This window comes from Heterodontus francisci, chromosome 25 (genome assembly GCF_036365525.1).
Source record: "Heterodontus francisci isolate sHetFra1 chromosome 25, sHetFra1.hap1, whole genome shotgun sequence".
In the NCBI taxonomy this organism is placed as follows: Eukaryota; Metazoa; Chordata; class Chondrichthyes; order Heterodontiformes; family Heterodontidae; genus Heterodontus; species Heterodontus francisci.
Window position 1 is genome coordinate 10,821,068 of NC_090395.1, and position 19,291 is coordinate 10,840,358.

Here is a 19,291-nt window from a genome sequence, read left to right on the forward strand (position 1 = left end):
CACTCTGACACTCTCTGACACTCTCAGACACTCTCTGTCACTCTCTTTCACTCTCTGACACTCTCTGACAGTCGCTGATACTCTCAGACGCTCTCAGCCACTCTCAGACACTCTCTATCACTCTCAGAAACTCTCTATCACTCTCTGACACTCTCAGACTCTCTCTGACACTCTCTATCACTCTCCAACTCTCTCTGACACTCTCTGACTCTCTCTATCACTTGCAGACACTCTCAGAAACTCTCTATCACTCTCTGACACTCTCTCACACTCTCAGACACTCTCTTTCACTCTCTATCACTCTCTGACACTCTCAGACACTCTCCATCACTCTCTATCACTCTCAGACACTCTCTATCATTCTCCATCACTCTCTATCACTCTCTGACACACTCTGACACTCTCTGACACTCTCAGACACTCTCTATCACTCTCTATATCTCTCTGACACTCTCTATCACTCTATGACACTCTCTGACACTCTCTATCACTCTATATCACTCTCCATCACTCTCTATCACTCTCTGACACACTCTGACACACTCTGACACACTCTGACACTCTCAGACACTCTCTGACAATCTCAGACACTCTCTATCACACTTTATCACTCCCTGACACTCTCTGACACTCTCTATCACTCTCTGACATTCTCTATCACTCTCTATCACTCTCTATCACTCTCTGACACTCTCTGACACTCTCTATCACTCTATATCACTCTCTGACACTCTCTGACACTCTCTATCGCACTCTATCACTCTCTGACACTCGCTGAGGCTCTCTATCACTCAATATCACGCTCTGACACTCTCTATCACTCTCTGACACCCTCTATCACTCTCTATCACTCTCTGACACTCTCTGAAACTCTATATCACTCTCTCTCACTTTCTGACACACTCTGACACTCTCTATCACTCAATGACATTCTGTGACACTCTCTATCACTCTCCATCACTCTTTGACACACTCTGACACACTCAGATACTCTGTGACGCACTCTGACACTCTCTATCACTCTATGACACTCTCTGACGCTCTCTATCACTCTCTATCACTCTCTATCACTCTCTGACACTCTCTATCACTCTCTGACACTCTCTATCACTCTCGATCACACTCTGACACTCTCTGATACTCTCTATCACTCTCTATCACTCTCTGACACTTTCTGACACGCTCTATCACTCTCTGACACTCTCTGACACTCTCTTTCACTCTCTGAAAGTCTCTGACACTCTCTGACACTCCCTATCGCTCTCTATCACTCTCTGACACTCTCTGATACTCTCAGACACTCTCTATCTCTCTCTCTCACTCTCTGACACTCTCTATCACTCTCTATAACTGTCTGACACTCTCTATCACTCTCAGACACTCTCTATCACTCTCTGACACTCTCTATCACTCTCTATCACACTTTGACACTCTCTGTCACTCTCAGACACTCTCTGTCATTCTCAGACACTCTCTGACGCTCTCTATCACTGTCTATCACTCTCTGACACTCTCTGTCACTCTCTGACACTCTCTATCACTCTCTATCACTCTCTGACACTCTCTGATACTCTCTATCACTCTCTAAAACTCTCTGACACTTTCTGACACTCTCTATCACTCTCTGACACTCTCTAACACTCTCAGACTCTCTCTATCTCTCTCTATCACTCTCTGACAATCTCTATCACTCTCTATCACTGTCTGTCACTCTCTATCACTCTCTGACACTCCCTATCACTCTCTGAAACTCTCTGACACTCTCCATCACTCAATGACACTCTCTGACATCTCTATCACTCTCTATCACTCTCTGACACTCTCTGACACTCTCTGACGCTCTCTGACACTCTCTGACGCTCTCTGACACTCTCTGACACTCCCTATCACTCTCTATCGCTCTCTGACACTCTCTGACACTCTCAGACTCTCTCTATCGCTCTGTATCACTCTCTAACACTCTCTGACACTCTTAATCACTATGTGACACTCTCTATCACTCCCTATCACTCTCTGACACTCTCTATCACTCTCTGACACACTCTATCACTCTCTGACACTCTCGATCACTCTCTCACACTCTCTGACACTCTCTGACTTTCTGTGACACACTCTGACACTCTCTATCAGTCTATGACACTTACTGACACACTCTGACACTCTCTGTCACTCTCTATCACTCTCTGACACTCTCTGACACGCTCTATCACTCTCTATCACTCTCTGACACTCACTGACACTCTCAGACACTCTCTGCCACTCACTATCACTCTCTGACACTCTCTATCACTCTCTGAATCTCTCTGACACTATCAGAGGCTCTCTATCACTCTCTATCACTCACTGACACTCTCAGACACTCTCTATCACTCTCTGACACTCACTGACACACTCAGACACTCTCTTTCACTCTCTGTCACTCTCAGACAATCTCAGACACTCTCTGAAACTGTCTATCGCTCTCTGACACTCTCTGACACACTCAATCACACTCTATCACTCTCTGACACACTCTGACTCTCTCTATCACTCTCTGACACTCTCTGACACTCTCTCTCACTCTCTGTCACTCTCTGACACACACTGACACTCTCTGACACGCTCAGAACCTCTCTGTCACTCTCTATCACTCTCTGACATTCTCTATCACTCTCTGACACTCTCTATCACTCTCAGACACTCTCTGTCACTCTCTACCACCCTCTGACACTCTCGATCACTCTCTGACACTCTCTGACACTCTCAGAGGCTCTCTATCACTCTCTATCACTCACTGACACTCTCAGACACTCTCTATCACTCTCTGACACTCACTGACACTCTCAGACACTCTCTTTCACTCTCTGTCACTCTCAGACACTCTCAGACACTCTCTGACAATCTCAGACACTCTCTATCACTCTTTATCACTCCCTGACACTCTCTGACACTCTCTATCACTCTCTGACATTCTCTATCACTCTCTATCACTCTGACACTCTCTGACACTCTCTATCACTCTATATCACTCTCTGGCACTCTCTGACACTCTCTATCACACTCTATCACTCTCTGACACTCGCTGAGGCTCTCTATCACTCAATATCACGCTCTGACACTCTCTATCACTCTCTGACACTCTCTATCACTCTCTATCACTCTCTGACACTCTCTGAAGCTCTATATCACTGTCTATCACTTTCTGACACACTCTGACACTCTCTATCACTCAATGACATTCTGTGACACTCTCTATCACTCTCCATCACACTCTGACACTCTCTATCACTCTATGAAACTCTCTGACGCTCTCTATCACTCTCTATCACTCTCTGACACTCTCTGACACTCTCTGACACTCTCTGACACTCTCTATCACTCTCTATCACTCTCTATCACTCTCTGACACTCTCTGATACTCTCTATCACTCTCTATCACTCTCTGACACTTTCTGACACTCTCTATCACTCTCTGACACTTTCTGACACTCTCTTTCACTCTCTGAAAGTCTCTGACACTTTCTGACACTCAATGACACTCTCTGACACTCCCTATCGCTCTCTATCACTCTCTGACACTCTCTGATACTCTCAGACGCTCTCTATCACTCTCTGACACTCACTGACACTCTCAGACTCTCTCTATCACTCTCTGACACTCTCTATCACTCTCTATCACACTTTGACACTCTCTGTCACTCTCAGACACTCTCTGTCACTCTCAGACACTCTCTGACGCTCTCTATCACTGTCTATCACTCTCTGACACTCTCTGTCACTCTCTGACACTCTCTATCACTCTCTATCACTCTCTGACACTCTCTGATACTCTCTATCACTCTCTAAAACTCTCTGACACTTTCTGACACTCTCTATCACTCTCTGACACTCTCTAACACTCTCAGACTCTCTCTATCTCTCTCTATCACTCTCTGACAATCTCTATCACTCTCTATCACTGTCTGTCACTCTCTATCACTCTCTGACACTCTCTGAAACTCTCTGACACTCTCCATCACTCAATGACACTCTCTGACATCTCTATCACTCTCTATCACTCTCTGACACTCTCTGACACTCTCTGACACTCTCTGACACTCTCTGACGCTCTCTGACACTCTCTGACGCTCTCTGACACTCTCTGACACTCAATGACACTCTCTGACACTCCCTATCACTCTCTATCGCTCTCTGACACTCTCTGACACTCTCAGACTCTCTCTATCGCTCTGTATCACTCTCTAACACTCTCTGACACTCTTAATCACTATGTGACAATCTCTATCACTCCCTATCACTCTCTGACACTCTCTATCACTCTCTGACACACTCTATCACTCTCTGACACTCTCGATCACTCTCTCACACTCTCTGACACTCTCTGACTTTCTGTGACACACTCTGACACTCTCTATCAGTCTATGACACTTACTGACACACTCTGACACTCTCTGTCACTCTCTGACACTCTCTGACTATCTCTATCACTCTATGACACTCTCTGACACGCTCTATCACTCTCTATCACTCTCTGACACTCACTGACACTCTCAGACACTCTCTGCCACTCACTATCACTCTCTGACACTCTCTATCACTCTCTGAATCTCTCTGACACTCTCAGAGGCTCTCTATCACTCTCTGACACTCACTGACACTCTCAGACACTCTCTTTCACTCTCTGTCACTCTCAGACAATCTCAGACACTCTCTGAAACTGTCTATCGCTCTCTGACACTCTCTGACACACTCAATCACACTCTATCACTCTCTGACACACTCTGACTCTCTCTATCACTCTCTGACACTCTCTGACACTCTCTATCACTCTCTGTCACTCTCTGACACACACTGACACTCTCTGACACGCTCAGAACCTCTCTGTCACTCTCTATCACTCTCTGACATTCTCTATCACTCTCTGACACTCTCTATCACTCTCAGACACTCTCTGTCACTCTCTACCACTCTCTGACACTCTCGATCACTCTCTGACACTCTCTGACACTCTCGATCACTCTCTATCACTCACTGACACTCTCAGACACTCTCTATCACTCTCTGACACTCACTGACACTCTCAGACACTCTCTTTCACTCTCTGTCACTCTCAGACACTCTCAGACACTCTCTGACACTCTCTATCACTCTCTGACATTCTCTATCACTCTCTATCACTCTGACACTCTCTGACACTCTCTATCACTCTATATCACTCTCTGGCACTCTCTGACACTCTCTATCACACTCTATCACTCTCTGACACTCGCTGAGGCTCTCTATCACTCAATATCACGCTCTGACACACTCTATCACTCTCTGACACTCTCTATCACTCTCTATCACTCTCTGACACTCTCTGAAGCTCTATATCACTGTCTATCACTTTCTGACACACTCTGACACTCTCTATCACTCAATGACATTCTGTGACACTCTCTATCACTCTCCATCACACTCTGACACTCTCTGACACACTCAGATACTCTGTGACGCACTCTGACACTCTCTATCACTCTGACACTTTCTGACGCTCTCTATCACTCTCTATCACTCTCTGACACTCTCTGACACTCTCTGACACTCTCTGACACTCTCTGACACTCTCTATCACTCTCTATCACTCTCGATCACTCTCTGACACTCTCTGATACTCTCTATCACTCTCTATCACTCTCTGACACTTTCTGACACTCTCTATCACTCTCTGACACTTTCTGACACTCTCTTTCACTCTCTGAAAGTCTCTGACACTTTCTGACACTCAATGACACTCTCTGACACTCCCTATCGCTCTCTATCACTCTCTGACACTCTCTGATACTCTCAGACGCTCTCTATCACTCTCTGACACTCACTGACACTCTCAGACACTCTCTTTCACTCTCTGTCACTCTCAGACACTCTCAGACACTCTCTGACAATCTCAGACACTCTCTATCACTCTTTATCACTCCCTGACACTCTCTGACACTCTCTATCACTCTCTGACATTCTCTATCACTCTCTATCACTCTGACACTCTCTGACACTCTCTATCACTCTATATCACTCTCTGGCACTCTCTGACACTCTCTATCACACTCTATCACTCTCTGACACTCGCTGAGGCTCTCTATCACTCAATATCACGCTCTGACACTCTCTATCACTCTCTGACACTCTCTATCACTCTCTGACACTCTCTGAAGCTCTATATCACTGTCTATCACTTTCTGACACACTCTGACACTGTCTATCACTCAATGACATTCTGTGACACTCTCTATCACTCTCCATCACACTCTGACACTCTCTGACACACTCAGATACTCTGTGACGCACTCTGACACTCTTTATCACTCTATGACACTCTCTGACGCTCTCTATCACTCTCTATCACTCTCTGACACTCTCTGACACTCTCTGACACTCTCTGACACTCTCTATCACTCTCTATCACTCTCTATCACTCTCTGACACTCTCTGATACTCTCTATCACTCTCTATCACTCTCTGACACTTTCTGACACTCTCTATCACTCTCTGACACTTTCTGACACTCTCTTTCACTCTCTGAAAGTCTCTGACACTTTCTGACACTCAATGACACTCTCTGACACTCCCTATCGCTCTCTCTCACTCTCTGACACTCTCTATCACTCTCTATCACTGTCTGACACTCTCTATCACTCTCAGACACTCTCTATCACTCTCTGACACTCTCTATCACTCTCTGACACTATCTGACACTCTCTGACACTCTCAGACACTCTCTATCACTCTTTGACACTCACTGACACTCTCAGACACTCTCTGTCACTCTCAGACACTCTCTGACACTCTCTATCACTGTCTATCACTCTCTGACACTCTCTGACACTCTCTATCACTCTCAGACACTCTCTGTCACTCTCTACCACTCTCTGACACTCTCGATCACTCTCTGACACTCTCTGACACTCTCAGACTCTCTCTATCTCTCTCTATCACTCTCTGACAATCTCTATCACTCTCTATCACTGTCTGACACTCTCTATACCTCTCTGACACTCTCTATCGCTCTCTGAAACTCTCTGACACTCTCCATCACTCAATGACACTCTCTGACATCTCTATCACTCTCTATCACTCTCTGACACTCTCTGACACTCTCTGACACTCTCTGACGCTCTCTGACACTCACAGACTCTCTCTCACACTCTCTGACACTCTCAGACCTTCTGTGACACTCTCTATCACTCTCTGACACTCTCTGACACTCTCTTTCACTCTCTGAAAGTCTCTGACACTCTCTGACACTCAATGACACTCGCTGACACTCCCTATCGCTCTCTATCGCTCTCTGACACTCTCTGACACTCTCAGACTCTCTCTATCACTCTGTATCACTCACTAACACTCTCTGACACTCTTAATCACTCTGTGACACTCTCTATCACTCCCTATCACTCTCTGACACTCTCTATCACTCTCTGACACACTCTATCACTCTCTGACACTCTCGATCACTCTCTCACACTCTCTGACACTCTCAGACTTTCTGTGACACACTCTGACACTCTCTATCACTCAATGACACTCACTGACACACTCTGACACTCTCTGTCACTCTCTATCACTCTCTGACACTCTCTGACACTCTCTGAATATCTATATAACTCTGTGACACTCTCTGACACGCTCTATCACTCTCTATCACTCTCTGACACTCACGGACACTCTCAGACACTCTCTGCCACTCACTATCACTCTCTGACACTCTCTATCACTCTCTGAATCTCTCGGACACTCTCAGAGGCTCTCTAACACTCTCTGACACTCACTGACACTCTCAGACACTCTCTTTCACTCTCTGAAAGTCTCTGACACTCTCTGACACTCAATGACACTCTCTGACACTCCCTATCGCTCTCTATCGCTCTCTGACACTCTCTGACACTCTCAGACTCTCTCTATCACTCTGTATCACTCACTAACACTCTCTGACACTCTTAATCACTCTGTGACACTCTCTATCACTCCCTATCACTCTCTGACACTCTCTATCACTCTCTGACACACTCTATCACTCTCTGACACTCTCGATCACTCTCTCACACTCTCTGACACTCTCAGACTTTCTGTGATACACTCTGACACTCTCTATCAGTCTGTGACACTTACTGACACACTCTGACACTCTCTGTCACTCTCTATCACTCTCTGACACTCTCTGACACTCTCTGACTATCTCTATCACTCTATGACACTCTCTGACACGCTCTATCACTCTCTATCACTCTCTGACACTCAATGACACTCTCAGACACTCTCTGCCACTCACTATCACTCTCTGACACTCTCTATCACTCTCTGAATCTCTCTGACACTCTCAGAGGCTCTCTATCACTCTCTATCACTCACTGACACTCTCAGACACTCTTTATCACTCTCTGACACTCACTGACACTCTCAGACACTCTCTTTCACTCTCTGTCACTCTCAGACAATCTCAGACACTCTCTGAAACTGTCTATCGCTCTCTGACACTCTCTGACACACTCAATCACACTCTATCACTCTCTGACACACTCTGACTCTCTCTATCACTCTATGACACTCTCTGACACTCTCTATCACTCTCTGTCACTCTCTGACACACTCTGACACTCTCTGACACTCTCAGAACCTCTCTGTCACTCTCTATCACTCTCTGACATTCTCTATCACTCTCTGACACTCTCTATCACTCTCAGACACTCTCTGTCACTCTCTACCACTCTCTGACACTCTCGATCACTCTCTGACACTCTCTGACACTCTCTATCACTCTCTGACACTCACTGACACTCTCATACACTCTCTTTCACTCTCTGTCACTCTCAGACACTCTCAGACACTCTCTATCACTCTCTGACACTGTCTATCACTCTCTGACACTCTCTATCGCTCTCTGACCCTCTCTGACACACTCAATCACTCTCTATCACTCTCTGACACAGTCTGACTCTCTCTATCCCTCTATGACACTCTCTGACACTCTCTATCACTCTCTATCACTCTCTGACACACTCAGACACTCTCTGACACTCTCTGACACTCTCAGACACTCTCTATCACTCTCTATAACTCTCTGACACTCTCTATCACTCAGTGACACTCTCTGAAAATCTCTATCACTCTCTATCATTCTCTGACACTCTCTGACACTCTCTGACACACTCTGACACTCTCAGACACTCTCTGACAATCTCAGACACTCTCTATCACTCTTTATCACTCCCTGACACTCTCTGACAATCTCTGACGCTCTCTGACACTCTCTGACACTCTCTGACGCTCTCTGACACTCACAGACACTCTCTCACACTCTCTGACACTCTCAGACTTTCTGTGACACTCTCTATTACTCTCTGACACTCTCTTTCACTCTCTGAAAGTCTCTGACACTCTCTGACACTCAATGACACTTTCTGACACTCCCTATCGCTCTCTATCGCTCTCTGACACTCTCTGACACTCTCAGACTCTCTCTATCACTCTGTATCACTCTCTAACACTCTCTGACACTCTTAATCACTCTGTGACACTCTCTATCACTCTCTATCACTCTCTGACACTCTCTATCACTCTCTGACACACTCTATCACTCTCTGACACTCTCGATCACTCTCTCACACTCTCTGACACTCTCAGACTTTCTGTGACACACTCTGACACTCTCTATCACTCAATGACACTCACTGACACACTCTGACACTCTCTGTCACTCTCTATCACTCTCTGACACTCTCTGACACTCTCTGAATATCTATATCACTCTGTGACACTCTCTGACACGCTCTATCACTCTCTATCACTCTCTGACACTCTCTATCACTCTCTGACACACTCTATCACTCTCTGACACTCTCGATCACTCTCTCACACTCTCTGACACTCTCAGACTTTCTGTGACACACTCTGACACTCTCTATCACTCAATGACACTCACTGACACACTCTGACACTCTCTGTCACTCTCTATCACTCTCTGACACTCTCTGACACTCTCTGAATATCTATATCACTCTGTGACACTCTCTGACACGCTCTATCACTCTCTATCACTCTCTGACACTCACGGACACTCTCAGACACTCTCTGCCACTCACTATCACTCTCTGACACTCTCTATCACTCTCTGAATCTCTCGGACACTCTCAGAGGCTCTCTAACACTCTCTGACACTCACTGACACTCTCAGACACTCTCTTTCACTCTCTGTCACTCTCAGACAATCTCAGACACTCTCTATCACTCTCTGAAACTGTCTATTGCTCTCTGACACTCTCTGACACACTCAATCACACTCTATCACTCTCTGACACACTCTGACTCTCTCTATCACTCTATGACACTCTCTGACACTCTCTATCACTCTCTGACACTCTCTGACACTCTCTGACACTCTCTATCACTCTCCATCACTCTCTGACACTCTCTGATACTCTCTATCACTCTCTATCACTCTCTGACACTTTCTGACACTCTCTATCACTCTCTGACACTTTCTGACACTCTCTTTCACTCTCTGAAAGTCTCTGACACTTTCTGACACTCAATGACACTCTCTGACACTCCCTATCGCTCTCTATCACTCTCTGACACTCTCTGATACTCTCAGACGCTCTCTATCACTCTCTGACACTCACTGACACTCTCAGACACTCTCTTTCACTCTCTGTCACTCTCAGACACTCTCAGACACTCTCTGACAATCTCAGACACTCTCTATCACTCTTTATCACTCCCTGACACTCTCTGACACTCTCTATCACTCTCTGACATTCTCTATCACTCTCTATCACTCTGACACTCTCTGACACTCTCTATCACTCTATATCACTCTCTGGCACTCTCTGACACTCTCTATCACACTCTATCACTCTCTGACACTCGCTGAGGCTCTCTATCACTCAATATCACGCTCTGACACTCTCTATCACTCTCTGACACTCTCTATCACTCTCTGACACTCTCTGAAGCTCTATATCACTGTCTATCACTTTCTGACACACTCTGACACTGTCTATCACTCAATGACATTCTGTGACACTCTCTATCACTCTCCATCACACTCTGACACTCTCTGACACACTCAGATACTCTGTGACGCACTCTGACACTCTTTATCACTCTATGACACTCTCTGACGCTCTCTATCACTCTCTATCACTCTCTGACACTCTCTGACACTCTCTGACACTCTCTGACACTCTCTGACACTCTCTATCACTCTCTATCACTCTCTATCACTCTCTGACACTCTCTGATACTGTCTATCACTCTCTGACACTTTCTGACACTCTCTTTCACTCTCTGAAAGTCTCTGACACTTTCTGACACTCAATGACACTCTCTGACACTCCCTATCGCTCTCTCTCACTCTCTGACACTCTCTATCACTCTCTATCACTGTCTGACACTCTCTATCACTCTCAGACACTCTCTATCACTCTCTGACACTCTCTATCACTCTCTGACACTATCTGACACTCTCTGACACTCTCAGACACTCTCTATCACTCTTTGACACTCACTGACACTCTCAGACACTCTCTGTCACTCTCAGACACTCTCTGACACTCTCTATCACTGTCTATCACTCTCTGACACTCTCTGACACTCTCTATCACTCTCAGACACTCTCTGTCACTCTCTACCACTCTCTGACACTTTCGATCACTCTCTGACACTCTCTGACACTCTCAGACTCTCTCTATCTCTCTCTATCACTCTCTGACAATCTCTATCACTCTCTATCACTGTCTGACACTCTCTATCCCTCTCTGACACTCTCTATCGCTCTCTGAAACTCTCTGACACTCTCCATCACTCAATGACACTCTCTGACATCTCTATCACTCTCTATCACTCTCTATCACTCTCTGACACTCTCTGACACTCTCTGACACTCTCTGACGCTCTCTGACACTCACAGACTCTCTCTCACACTCTCTGACACTCTCAGACCTTCTGTGACACTCTCTATCACTCTCTGACACTCTCTGACACTCTCTTTCACTCTCTGAAAGTCTCTGACACTCTCTGACACTCAATGACACTCTCTGACACTCCCTATCGCTCTCTATCGCTCTCTGACACTCTCTGACACTCTCAGACTCTCTCTATCACTCTGTATCACTCACTAACACTCTCTGACACTCTTAATCACTCTGTGACACTCTCTATCACTCCCTATCACTCTCTGACACTCTCTATCACTCTCTGACACACTCTATCACTCTCTGACACTCTCGATCACTCTCTCACACTCTCTGACACTCTCAGACTTTCTGTGACACACTCTGACACTCTCTATCACTCAATGACACTCACTGACACACTCTGACACTCTCTGTCACTCTCTATCACTCTCTGACACTCTCTGACACTCTCTGAATATCTATATAACTCTGTGACACTCTCTGACACGCTCTATCACTCTCTATCACTCTCTGACACTCACGGACACTCTCAGACACTCTCTGCCACTCACTATCACTCTCTGACACTCTCTATCACTCTCTGAATCTCTCGGACACTCTCAGAGGCTCTCTAACACTCTCTGACACTCACTGACACTCTCAGACACTCTCTTTCACTCTCTGTCACTCTCAGACAATCTCAGACACTCTCTATCACTCTCTGAAACTGTCTATTGCTCTCTGACACTCTCTGACACACTCAATCACACTCTATCACTCTCTGACACACTCTGACTCTCTCTATCACTCTATGACACTCTCTGACACTCTCTATCACTCTCTGACACTCTCTGACACTCTCTGACACTCTCTGACACTCTCTATCACTCTCCATCACTCTCTGACACTCTCTGATACTCTCTATCACTCTCTATCACTCTCTGACACTTTCTGACACTCTCTATCACTCTCTGACACTTTCTGACACTCTCTTTCACTCTCTGAAAGTCTCTGACACTTTCTGACACTCAATGACACTCTCTGACACTCCCTATCGCTCTCTATCACTCTCTGACACTCTCTGATAATCTCAGACGCTCTCTATCACTCTCTGACACTCACTGACACTCTCAGACACTCTCTTTCACTCTCTGTCACTCTCAGACACTCTCAGACACTCTCTGACAATCTCAGACACTCTCTATCACTCTTTATCACTCCCTGACACTCTCTGACACTCTCTATCACTCTCTGACATTCTCTATCACTCTCTATCACTCTGACACTCTCTGACACTCTCTATCACTCTATATCACTCTCTGGCACTCTCTGACACTCTCTATCACACTCTATCACTCTCTGACACTCGCTGAGGCTCTCTATCACTCAATATCACGCTCTGACACTCTCTATCACTCTCTGACACTCTCTATCACTCTCTGACACTCTCTGAAGCTCTATATCACTGTCTATCACTTTCTGACACACTCTGACACTCTCTATCACTCAATGACATTCTGTGACACTCTCTATCACTCTCCATCACACTCTGACACTCTCTGACACACTCAGATACTCTGTGACGCACTCTGACACTCTTTATCACTCTATGACACTCTCTGATGCTCTCTATCACTCTCTATCACTCTCTGACACTCTCTGACACTCTCTGACACTCTCTGACACTCTCTATCACTCTCTATCACTCTCTGACACTCTCTGATACTCTCTATCACTCTCTATCACTCTCTGACACTTTCTGACACTCTCTATCACTCTCTGACACTTTCTGACACTCTCTTTCACTCTCTGAAAGTCTCTGACACTTTCTGACACTCAATGACACTCTCTGACACTCTCTATCACTCTCTGACACTATCTGACACTCTCTGACACTCTCAGACACTCTCTATCACGCTTTGACACTCACTGACACTCTCAGACACTCTCTGTCACTCTCAGACACTCTCTGACACTCTCTATCACTGTCTATCACTCTCTGACACTCTCTGACACTCTCTATCACTCTCAGACACTCTCTGTCACTCTCTACCACTCTCTGACACTCTCGATCACTCTCTGACACTCTCAGACTCTCTCTATCTCTCTCTATCACTCTCTGACAATCTCTATCACTCTCTATCACTGTCTGACACTCTCTATCCCTCTCTGACACTCTCTATCGCTCTCTGAAACTCTCTGACACTCTCCATCACTCAATGACACTCTCTGACATCTCTATCACTCTCTATCACTCTCTATCACTCTCTGACACTCTCTGACACTCTCTGACACTCTCTGACGCTCTCTGACACTCACAGACTCTCTCTCACACTCTCTGACACTCTCAGACCTTCTGTGACACTCTCTATCACTCTCTGACACTCTCTGACACACTCTTTCACTCTCTGAAAGTCTCTGACACTCTCTGACACTCAATGACACTCTCTGACACTCCCTATCGCTCTCTATCGCTCTCTGACACTCTCTGACACTCTCAGACTCTCTCTATCACTCTGTATCACTCACTAACACTCTCTGACACTCTTAATCACTCTGTGACACTCTCTATCACTCCCTATCACTCTCTGACACTCTCTATCACTCTCTGACACACTCTATCACTCTCTGACACTCTCGATCACTCTCTCACACTCTCTGACACTCTCAGACTTTCTGTGATACACTCTGACACTCTCTATCAGTCTGTGACACTTACTGACACACTCTGACACTCTCTGTCACTCTCTATCACTCTCTGACACTCTCTGACACTCTCTGACTATCTCTATCACTCTATGACACTCTCTGACACGCTCTATCACTCTCTATCACTCTCTGACACTCAATGACACTCTCAGACACTCTCTGCCACTCACTATCACTCTCTGACACTCTCTATCACTCTCTGAATCTCTCTGACACTCTCAGAGGCTCTCTATCACTCTCTATCACTCACTGACACTCTCAGACACTCTCTATCACTCTCTGACACTCACTGACACTCTCAGACACTCTCTTTCACTCTCTGTCACTCTCAGACAATCTCAGACACTCTCTGAAACTGTCTATCGCTCTCTGACACTCTCTGACACACTCAATCACACGCTATCACTCTCTGACACACTCTGACTCTCTCTATCACTCTATGACACTCTCTGACACTCTCTATCACTCTCTGTCACTCTCTGACACACTCTGACACTCTCTGACACTCTCAGAACCTCTCTGTCACTCTCTATCACTCTCTGACATTCTCTATCACTCTCTGACACTCTCTATCACTCTCAGACACTCTCTGTCACTCTCTACCACTCTCTGACACTCTCGATCACTCTCTGACACTCTCTGACACTCTCTATCACTCTCTGACACTCACTGACACTCTCAGACACTCTCTTTCACTCTCTGTCACTCTCAGACACTCTCAGACACTCTCTATCACTCTATGACACTGTCTATCACTCTCTGACACTCTCTATCGCTCTCTGACCCTCTCTGACACACTCAATCACTCTCTATCACTCTCTGACACAGTCTGACACTCTCTATCCCTCTATGACACTCTCTGACACTCTCTATCACTCTCTATCACTCTCTGACACACTCAGACACTCTCTGACACTCTCTGACACTCTCAGACACTCTCTATCACTCTCTATAACTCTCTGACACTCTCTATCACTCAGTGACACTCTCTGAAAATCTCTATCACTCTCTATCATTCTCTGACACTCTCTGACACTCTCTGACACACTCTGACACTCTCAGACACTCTCTGACAATCTCAGACACTCTCTATCACTCTTTATCACTCCCTGACACTCTCTGACAATCTCTGACGCTCTCTGACACTCTCTGACACTCTCTGACGCTCTCTGACACTCACAGACACTCTCTCACACTCTCTGACACTCTCAGACTTTCTGTGACACTCTCTATTACTCTCTGACACTCTCTTTCACTCTCTGAATGTCTCTGACACTCTCTGACACTCAATGACACTCTCTAACACTCCCTATCGCTCTCTATCGCTCTCTGACACTCTCTGACACTCTCAGACTCTCTCTATCACTCTGTATCACTCTCTAACACTCTCTGACACTCTTAATCACTCTGTGACACTCTCTATCACTCTCTATCACTCTCTGACACTCTCTATCACTCTCTGACACACTCTATCACTCTCTGACACTCTCGATCACTCTCTCACACTCTCTGACACTCTCAGACTTTCTGTGACACACTCTGACACTCTCTATCACTCAATGACACTCACTGACACACTCTGACACTCTCTGTCACTCTCTATCACTCTCTGACACTCTCTGACACTCTCTGAATATCTATATCACTCTGTGACACTCTCTGACACGCTCTATCACTCTCTATCACTCTCTGACACTCACGGACACTCTCAGACACTCTCTGCCACTCACTATCACTCTCTGACACTCTCTATCACTCTCTGAATCTCTCGGACACTCTCAGAGGCTCTCTAACACTCTCTGACACTCACTGACACTCTCAGACACTCTCTTTCACTCTCTGTCACTCTCAGACAATCTCAGACACTCTCTATCACTCTCTGAAACTGTCTATTGCTCTCTGACACTCTCTGACACACTCACTCACACTCTATCACTCTCTGACACACTCTGACTCTCTCTATCACTCTATGAAACTCTCTGACACTCTCTATCACTCTCTGTCACTCTCTGACACACTCTGACACTCTCTGACACTCTCAGAACCTCTCTGTCACTCTCTATCACTCTTTGACATTCTCTATCACTCTCTGACACTCTCTATCACTCTCAGACACTCTCTGTCACTCTCTACCACTCTCTGACACTCTCTATCACTCTCTGACACTCTCAGAGGCTCTCTATCACTCTCTATCACTCACTGACACTCTCAGACACTCTCTATCACTCTCTGACACTCACTGACACTCTCAGACACTCTCTTTCACTCTCTGTCACTCTCAGACAATCTCAGACACTCTCTATCACTCTCTGAAACATTCTATCGCTCTCTGACACTCTCTGACACACTCAATCACACTCAATCACTCTCTGACACACTCTGACTCTCTCTATCACTCTATGACACTCTCTGACACTCTCTATCACTCTCTGTCACTCTCTGACACACTCTGACACTCTCTGACACTCTCAGAACCTCTCTGTCACTCTCCATCACTCTCTGACATTCTCTATCACTCTCTGACACTCTCTATCACTCTCAGACACTCTCTGTCACTCTCTACCACTCTCTGACACTCTCTATCACTCTCTGACACTCTCTGACACTCTCAGAGGCTCTCTATCACTCTCTATCACTCACTGACACTCTCAGACACTCTCTATCACTCTCTGACACTCTCTGACACTCTCAGACACTCTCTTTCACTCTCTGACACTCACTGACACTCTCAGACACTCTATCGCTCTCTGACACTCTCTGACACACCAATCACTCTCTATCACTCTCTGACACACTCTGACACTCTCTATCACTCTATGACACTCTCTGACACTCTCTATCACTCTCTATCACCCTCTATCACTCACTGACACTCTCAGACACTCTCTATCACTCTCTGACACTCACTGACACTCTCAGACACTCTCTTTCACTCTCTGTCACTCTCAGACATTCTCAGACACTCTCTGACAATCTCAGACACTCTCTATCACTCTTTATCACTCCCTGACACTCTCTGACACTCTCTATCACTCTCTGACATTCTCTATCACTCTCTATCACTCTCTGACACTCTCTGACACTCTTTATCACTCTATATCACTCTCTGGCACTCTCTGACACTCTCTGACACTCTCTATAACTCTCTATCACTCTCTGACACTCTCTGAAGCTCTATATCACTGTCTATCACTTTCTGACACACTCTGACACTCTCTATCACTCAATGACATTCTGTGACACTCTCTATCACTCTCCATCACACTCTGACACTCTCTGACACACTCAGATACTCTGTGACGCACTCTGACACTCTCTATCACTCTATGACACTCTCTGACGCTCTCTATCACTCTCTATGACTCTCTGACACTCTCTATCACTCTCTGACACTCTCTATCACTCTCTATCACTCTCTGACACTCTCTGATACTCTCTATCACTCTCTATCACTCTCTGACACTTTCTGACACTCTCTATCACTCTCTGACACTCTCTGAAACTCTCTGACACTCTCTGACACTCAATGACACTCTCTGAAACTCCCTATCGCTCTCTATCACTCTCTGACACTCTCTGATACTCTCAGACGCTCTCTATCTCTCTCTCTCACTCTCTGACACTCTCTATCACTCTCTATCACTGTCTGACACTCTCTATCACTCTCAGACGCTCTCTATCACTCTCTGACACTCTCTATCACTCTCTGACACTATCTGACACTCTCTGACACTCTCTGACACTCACTGACAATCTCAGACACTCTCTGTCACTCTCAGACACTCTCTGACACTCTCTATCACTGTCTATCACTCTCTGACACTCTCTGACACTCTCTATCACTCTCAGACACTCTCTGTCACTCTCCACCACTCTCTGACACTCTCGATCACTCTCTGACACTCTCTGACACTCTCAGACTCTCTCTATCTCTCTCTATCACTCTCTGACAATCTCTATCACTCTCTATCACTGTCTGACACTCTCTATCCCTCTCTGACACTCTCTATCACTCTCTGAAACTCTCTGACACTCTCCATCACTCAATGACACTCTCTGACATCTCTATCACTCTCTATCACTCTCTATCACTCTCTGACACTCTCTGACACTCTCTGACACTCTCTGACACTCACAGACTCTCTCTCACACTCTCTGACACTCTCAGACTTTCTGTGACTCTCTCTATCACTCTCTGACACTCTCTGACATTCTCTTTCACTCTCTGAAAGTCTCTGACACTATCTGACACTCTCTGATACTCTCTATCACTCTCTATCACTCTCTGACACTTTCTGACACTCTCTATCACTCTCTGACACTCTCTGACACTCTCTGACACTCTCTTTCACTCTCTGAAAGTCTCTGACACTTTCTGACACTCAATGACACTCTCTGACACTCCCTATCGCTCTCTATAACTCTCTGACACTCTCTGATACTCTCAGACGCTCTCTATCTCTCTCTCTCACTCTCTGACACTCTCTATCACTCTCTATCACTGTCTGACACTCTCTATCACTCTCAGACACTCTCTATCACTCTCTGACACTCTCTATCACTCTCTGACACTATCTGACACTCTCTGACACTCTCAGACACTCTCTATCACTCTCTGACACTCACTGACAATCTCAGACACTCTCTGTCACTCTCAGACACTCTCTGACACT